General features: G+C 30.6%; 1 protein-coding gene across 1 annotated transcript in view; it reads left to right on the top strand.

Annotated features, from left to right (window-relative positions):
* The first annotated feature begins 7,351 nt into the window (after positions 1-7,351).
* Positions 7,352-8,045, top strand: part of LOC122270221 (arylsulfatase B) — a 30,492-nt gene continuing 29,798 nt past the window's right edge. Inside the window, exon 1 of the mRNA XM_043046818.2 lies at positions 7,352-7,452. The gene's annotated coding sequence lies outside the window, so the exon portion shown is untranslated. The remainder of the gene's footprint in view (positions 7,453-8,045) is intronic.

Raw genomic sequence — 8,045 nt, 5'->3', positions numbered from 1 at the left:
AATCGAACAGACTAACAACGTTAGCTATTGCTGAACAGCATATTTGCAGTGTGCCGCGTTTCATCATGGAGTTACCAGTTTGCATTCTTACACAAGTGTGGCGGGCTTATTTCGCGGTGTCTGTTGGTCGCGTGCTCTTTGGGCCGTGTAGATGAGCGATAGATCCCCCTCTATCACTCTGATCGAACAAGTTGCTCGGGATTAGCTCTGTATCAAGGTAATGATCCTGAGTTCTGATTGTTTTGGTGGATCCACACTCCTCTGGTGTAGTACTATATTGGACACTACTCTTGGCCTAGGTGTTCAGAGCCAGTGGTTCGGCGCCCCTTGCTGAACTACTGTTTGTCTACGATAGGTACTCTGACAGACATTCGTCTGGAGGGGTGGCGGTGACTATGGTAACGAGGTATGATTATTTCAAGTAGGGGTGCGGGTCCCTCTTTAAGACTGGTTTTAGCGAGAGAAAATTAGACCATGAGACCTCTTTCTTCTGTCCATTGTGTTAGCTCTAGAGCAAAGAGAGAAAAGTATTCGCACCTGTAACATCGTTTAGATCGTTCGATTTTCTCTTTTTTAAAAGCGTCAAAATTTTAATAGCGGTTGCACCCAAAATTTGATATCATAATTTTTACATCTTTTGTTTTTTGAAAAGTATATATTACACAAAACAATAGCCCAAAACGATATTTTTTGATTTAATTTATTTCACAAGATGTTAACAATTAAATTTTAAAGCTCTTTTTAATTAAAAAATAAATATCTAAGGATAGAATAAATGGATTTTAAAAAATTGTATCTCATTTTACGCGGAAGTAATTGAAGTTTTTGATGAAATAGTTATAAATAAAATATATTCTTCTAGTTCCAAGTTCGAAATCAAAAAATTATGTAAATAAATTATAAATAATTAATTATTCATAATATTATTCACCTAAAATTCTAAATTTATAATTTGATATAATGTTTATTATTTCGTGATTTATGGAATTGCGATCCATTTTTTTTGATCAGCCATTTTGTACAGAATAAAATTCCTTTAAAATGGGTTTTGTGTGAACTTTGTACGACATTAACAAAATTTTTGTTTTTCATTTTGCAACTTAATTTTACAATAAAAATTAAATTTTTTAAACATTTGTTTTATTATAATTATTTTATCAAAAACTTCAATTATTTCCGCGTAAAATGAGATAAATTTTTTAAAAACCCATTAATTCTATCCTTAGATATTTATTTTTTAATTAAAAAGAGCTTTAAAATGTAATTGTTAATACTTGCAAAATAAATTAAATAAGAAAATCGTTTTGGGCTATTGTTTTGTATAACATATACTTTTTAAAAAACAACAAAAAATGTAAAAATTATGATATCAAATTTTGGGTGCTACCGCTATTAAAATTTTGACTCTTTTAAAAAAGAGAAAATCGAACGATCTAAACGATGTGTCAGGAGCGAATACTTATTTCTCTTCACTCTATAGTTTAGAGTAGAGTGCCTAGAGTAAAATCGGTACAGGCACTCTACAATACAGGCACTCTAGTTTAGAGTGAACACAATAGACAGAGTAGCTAACACAATAGACCGAAGAAAGAGGTCTCATTTTCTCTCGCCAACTTGAAATAATCATACCTCGTTACCATAGTCACCGCCACACCTCCAGACGAATGTCTGTCAAAGTAGATATAGTGAATATAGTGAACATATATAGTGAAAGTAGATATAGTGAATAGTAGATATAGTGAATATAGTATATGTGGATATAGTGAACCAAAATAAGAGAGGAAGTTTGATATTATGAACTTTTTTCTGTCTTCGACTGATTTATTTTCTTCAGTTTTTATGTAATTTTGAAATTTCTACTTCAAAATAAATACATATACCGATTTTTAAAACCATCTATAGGATGAAATTCAGTAATAAGCATTTTTTCTCATTTTCTTCATTATTGAATTGGTACAGCATCAAAAAAAGCCGCCACCTTCCAGTATCTGGACAAATGCTTAAAGTCAAACCAGATGAATTTGGTGAGACTACTTTTATGCTCTCGAATGCCTGGGTAGGTAGGAATTATATAAATTCAAGGGTTCTGGGTAAGAGGAATTATATAAATTCAGGAAAAATTATCGGAGAGTCGGGAAATGTTTCCATATCTGATGTGGAGGATTGCTCATCAGCTAAAAATAACTCATTTTTTTTTNTTTTTTTTTGTACGCAAGACGTAGAGTAATGAAAAATAAAAGTTAACACATTTTTGTTGCTACGTTTTATTTTTCAGTCATTTTTGTATTTCATTTTATGGGTCATTTATTTAAGTAATATGTAATAAAAAGGGGGAGTTTGAAACCATTAGTTAAAATTGTTTACGGAACGGATATAGTGAAGTCCTGGTTATTGTGAACCGAAATTTCGGTCCCTTGAAGGACTTCACTATAGCGGGGTTCGACTGTATTAATTCTAGAATACTTGAGGTGATATTCTCATCAATTAAACTAGCGGTATTCTTTTTTTAACCTCAAACGCGTTAATTGTTATTTATCTTGTTCTCATGTTTCCAAATTAAACATTAATGGTTAAATAGATTTTATAATTCTCTGATGGAAATATAGTAGTTTAAAACATGAAAAAGCGATTTTATACAACGTTATAACGACACCAGCGAGACAATTCCAGGATATTTTTTTTTTCAAAAAAATTTCATATTCCTTTTTTAAAATTGAGTAACGCAGTTTTCAATATCCGCTGGTATTGACTTAACCTTTATTACTAAATATTATCACAATGTGTGAAACTATTTTGGAAGTTGACGCACATTTTTTTTTATCATTCAATATTATTTTCAAACTTTTCTTAGATTTTTTGATTTGAGTCTATAAAGTCACGTCAAGATTTGATACATGATTCTTTGATTTGATGCTTAACTGATGATCCTTTGCGAGAAGAAATTATACTATAAAAACATAAAGCATAACAAAATACCTAGGCATATATTTTTTTTAATTATAAGGATCAATTATAAATATCAAAATATAAGCCATATTTATATATTGAAAATAATTAAAATTTTTTGATTATTATTTGCAATTGCAATAGTTTTGCAGTTGTATATTTTGTTTCCAGTTGTGTCAAGTTTAGCACACGCAATTTCAATTGTGAAGTTCAGTTTTCAAACCTCTACCTTTTCTTGTAAGAAAAAAATCTGTATCTGTTGTCTGTAAAAAAAAATTAAATAATCAACTTACATAAAAAATATTACTATAACTTAGTAGAGAAAGCAAATAATGCATAAATATTCGAATAAATGTAGCAAAACTAGTAGACAACACAAATAGTCAACACGCCGTTCTCAATACAATTTGAAAAATAATATTGATTATGGATCATTCTCTGAATAGTGGTCTTTTTATTTATTATTATCATNAAAAAAAAAAAAAAAAAAAAAAAAAAAAAAAAAAAAAAAAAAAGGATTCTAACTCAGAAAAATTTGCTCTAAAATTTCAAAATTTTTTCTGCAGGTACTTTATTTCTTGAACTATTAACTTATAATTATTTTATTGTGTAGTACATATATAAGTGGGTATAAATCATTCCACCTCACTCAAAATCATTCCCTCGTGTGGAAATAATGATGGAAAGAGTGTGAAGGAATGTTAAATTTCTTCCATATACCATTTTATTAAAAATTCATTAGGCTTAGTTACATTCTTAAACATTAAATATTTATGGAAATACATTTCTCTAGGTTTAACCAGCAAAAGCCGATGTCTGTTATCTACTCATTATATAATAAAGACATGTTTATTGTTTTGCAAGAGAATGATGGCAATTGGTTGGAACTGTGTTAAAAGTGTTCTAATTTCTCTAGGTATCTTAAACTATAAGGATGAATAAAATTTTATTTAAGGCTGTTTTTTGAAGGCTCCATCGTAATATGAAATTATGCTTTTTTTGCGAATAATATGCCATTTTTATAACTGCTGTGGTTTGCAACTGTTATTCATTACTGCTAGGTAAAGTTTAGTCTATCTAAAGCGAGCGGTGTCTACACTTATTTTGAAAATGGCGCAAAACGTCAATATGGAGAAAAGCCACAGTTTTGTGAAAATGAAAATCGTTTTTGTTTTAATTTTGTAATATTAAAAATTTACTCCAATGCTCACTTGGGCTCATAAAAATTTATAAAAAACTGAGAAAAAGGCAGTGAATTTGATAGTTTTTATCTAGTTGGATAAATGTCTTTAAATTGGCGGTTTTAAAAAGTTTAATAACTTATAAAATATTTAAGTTATTTGTCTGTCATTCTAAAGCCCAGATAATTTTTCACGGCAAAATTATATGTATAGTTAGTAGTATGTGGGGCACTATAGACACGGAAGTGACGTCATAGTCAACCGGAGCTTATTTCTGCCCCAACCGGAAGTTGACTATTTCTGCCCACCTACAACCGGAAGTTGTTTATTTCTGCCCACCTACAAACCGGATGTTGCTTATTTCTGCCCGCTTGCTTATTTCTGCCCGCCTGAAAATCGAAACTTCGTCTGCAGCGTCATGGGGAGCTTATTTCTTTTTTTTCTTAAGCCTGATATATTTTTAGTTTCGGTTTCTGTTTTTAATTTAGTTTCGTTCTTTTAAATATTATTTAATTTATTAGTTTTTGAGGGTGGCAACACTTATTATTTTAATATTAGTTTTTAAGGATGGCAACATTTAGAAACTTTGTTATTTGGGGGAGAAATTGTGTATTATGAAGTTATGACGTCATCTTTTATTACATAACACATAAATGATATCATGCTTTTGATCTAGTGGCGCCATCTATGTNTTTCGATTTTCAGGCGGGCAGAAATAAGCAAGCGGGCAGAAATAAGCAACTTCCGGTTTGTATGTGGGCAGAAATAAGCAACTTCCGGTCTGTATGTGGGCAGAAATAAGCAACTTCCGGTTGGGGCAGAAATAAGCTCCGGTTGACTATGACGTCACTTCCGTGTCTATAGTGCCCCACATACTACTATAGTTTAAAATCATCGCATTGCTTGAAGTCTAAGGCACATGAACTATTTTATTTTCGTTTGCAACAGAAGTTCGAAAAACAGCGTTAATTTATTTACAAGCAATTTATATATACTTGATTTTAAAACAACAGATTTTTTTAAAAATCGATCTATATGTGTGAATGGGGTAATACTGAGGGTTTTAGTTCTAATGAGCAAATAATAACAACTGTGCAACTGAATAATATTGATAGTTTTGACTACTTTTTATTTTGAAATTTCAAAAATATTCCTTCGAGATCCTTGGACATAAAATTGCCTTGGACATAAAAATCATATGTATAAGGCTACGGAGATGAACATTGGTTGTCGTAGATTCAAAATTGGGTCGGCTGTTTAATGACGGTTGTAAAAAAATATAGTAAAAAGTGCCGCAGTGGCTCAGGGAATGGAGCGTTTTTCTCCCAATGAGGTGACTAGGTTCGAATCACAACGGTGGCTGTTTGATACGAATTCTGCTCCCAGCTCGCACTTGCAATAGTGCTGACGTGAAGTATCCTGAGATGTAGACAGTTCATTGGTTAGAATTCCTTTGCAACTGTGCTGACGTAAAGTATCCTGAGATGTAGGCAGTTCATTGGTTAGAATTCCTTTGCAACTGTGCTGACGTAAAGTATCCTGAGATGTAGACAGTTCATTGGTTAGAATTCCTTTGCAATTGTGCTGACGTAAAGTATCTTGAGATGTAGACAGTTCATTGGTTAGAATTCCTTTGCAATTGTGCTGACGTAAAATATCCAGAGATGTAGACAGTTCATTGGTTAGAATTCCTTTGCAATTGTACTGACCATGGGAGGTTTCGGTTGTTTTCCCTCCATGTAATGCAAATGCTGGTTGGTTATATTCTCCACTCTGTAAAGAATTCTCCACGAAGGCAAATTTCTCTTAATATCTGATCCAGGAGTTCTCTTATCTTCTGAATTGAGTTGAAAATTACAAGACAACGGAGTTGATTATTGGTAGTCATATACTTAAAATTGGGTCTGCTATTAAATGACAGTTGTGAAATGAAATATAAAAAAAATTATAAGCAAAAATGTTTTTAAAGATAGTGTTAAAAAAAGTAAATACAAAAAAAAAGGCAGCTTCTTATGTCTAATTTCATTTTAAAATTTGAGTACTTAAAATTTTTTTCTCCTAAATATAAATATAAAGTAATCATAGCTTATATCTAGTGATGCATTAATAAGATTTAAATGAATCTATGAAGTTAAAGCAGGAAAAAATGAAGAGTACTTGTTCCATCGTAAAGGCTAATGGGTTAAGTAAGCAATGTTATGCAGAAACGGCATAAATTATTTCTGATATCAAATAAAAAAAAAAGTGGAAATGAGCATCACTTCACCTGATTTCCTTCATAAAGCATAATCATTTACGTTTATTAAGCAAGAGTGTGGTTGACCACCGGCCAAATTATCTTCATCAAAAAAAAAAAAAATCTCTTGATATTTTTAGGAAAGTTTCTGCATACTTCCACATACTTCAAAAGAATAACCGCTTTTTTCTTGACTTCATATCTGCCTTGCTATTTTATTTCTCAAATAGACTCTAATAAAATCAACATTCAGTGTTTTTAGTGTTCAGCTTTTAACGTTAAGCAAGTTATAAAAACGTCTGCTATTCCATCTGCTATTGTAAATTGTTATTATAACGGTCTGAATATGCATTGTATTGTAATGCAATAAAAAAGGACAGATAAATAGCAATATAGTGGAAAAGAACTCATAATAGAAATATAGTAGGAAAGAACTTAGAATAGCAATATAGTGGAAAAGAACTTATAATAGCGATTAGTGGAAAAACTTATAATAGCAATATAATGGGAAATAACTTCTAAATAGGAATATAGTGACAAAGAACATATGTTAGCAACATAATGGAAAAGGACTTGTAACATCAATATATGAAAATAAGTTTGCATTATATTACCTAAAAACAATTTTCTGGAAATCTGCACTATATTATTTTTAATAATCATGCGCAACTATTTTTTGTTTGTGCTTAAAAAAATACCTGTAAAGAGAACTTATCAGCTGTATCAAATATTATAAGCTAGAGTTATAAAACAGTTGCCTTTGTGTTTGAAGGTTAAATTTTGTTTTTTATACGATTTTAGTTTTTCTGCCGGGGTTTGTAATTGTAAATAATCATGATTTTCTTATGACATTATTCAAATATGCTAATTTCAGTTTTTTTATGACTAGAGTACATTTCTTTTCTGATAAGATTTTGCGATTTGTTGATAACGTATAATAATTTATGATGTATTCTATTGTAAAAGTATTAAAATTTTAAATTCATAACACATATTTAAACTCATAAGGATTTCTTAGCTTTTTAGAAAGCCAAAACAAATTGATTTTCTTTTAAATGATGTAGGGTTAAAAGGATTGCTAATTATTTGGTAAGTTATTTTTATAAATTATTCTGAAACAATAAGCAATCCACAAAAATGAACAACAACACAATATAATATATATATATGTCACGGGCAATGTAAATAATTGGGCATTGTTTATAATGCCCAGGCAATTTAAAAAGTGCCCAAAAGGATATGACAAAATGATAAATTATGTTGCAATTATTACATTGCCCGGTCATTATGTATAATGCTAAAAGTCAAGTGGGCAATTTGTGTCACACACTGCCACAGGGTGTCTTGGGATATTCATCCACTTTTAGATGCACCTGGATAATTTTTAAAAAATTTTTTTTCCTGCACATGCGCTGTATAAAGCAACTACTTCAATTACTCTTATCTGGTGCAGTTTTTATTATTTTTTTTAATTTTAAAGCAATAATTTCGGTATCAGTTTAAAATTGATTCAAACGCTTTGTTTAATTTTTTTTAAATATTTAAGCTATAGCAAAAAGTGGCACTAGACCTAGTATATATTTCGGACATTTATCAAAGGTCTAGTCATACTAGGTCTGGTTAAGTGCCATTGCCCGGTATACATTTGCCCGGTATATCCTACACTGATGTTTTTTTAAGGT

Source organism: Parasteatoda tepidariorum, chromosome 5 (genome assembly GCF_043381705.1).
Source record: "Parasteatoda tepidariorum isolate YZ-2023 chromosome 5, CAS_Ptep_4.0, whole genome shotgun sequence".
Classification (NCBI taxonomy): domain Eukaryota; kingdom Metazoa; phylum Arthropoda; class Arachnida; order Araneae; family Theridiidae; genus Parasteatoda; species Parasteatoda tepidariorum.
The sequence above is the reverse complement of the archived record's forward strand: the minus strand, read 5'-3'. Positions and strand labels throughout refer to the sequence as shown.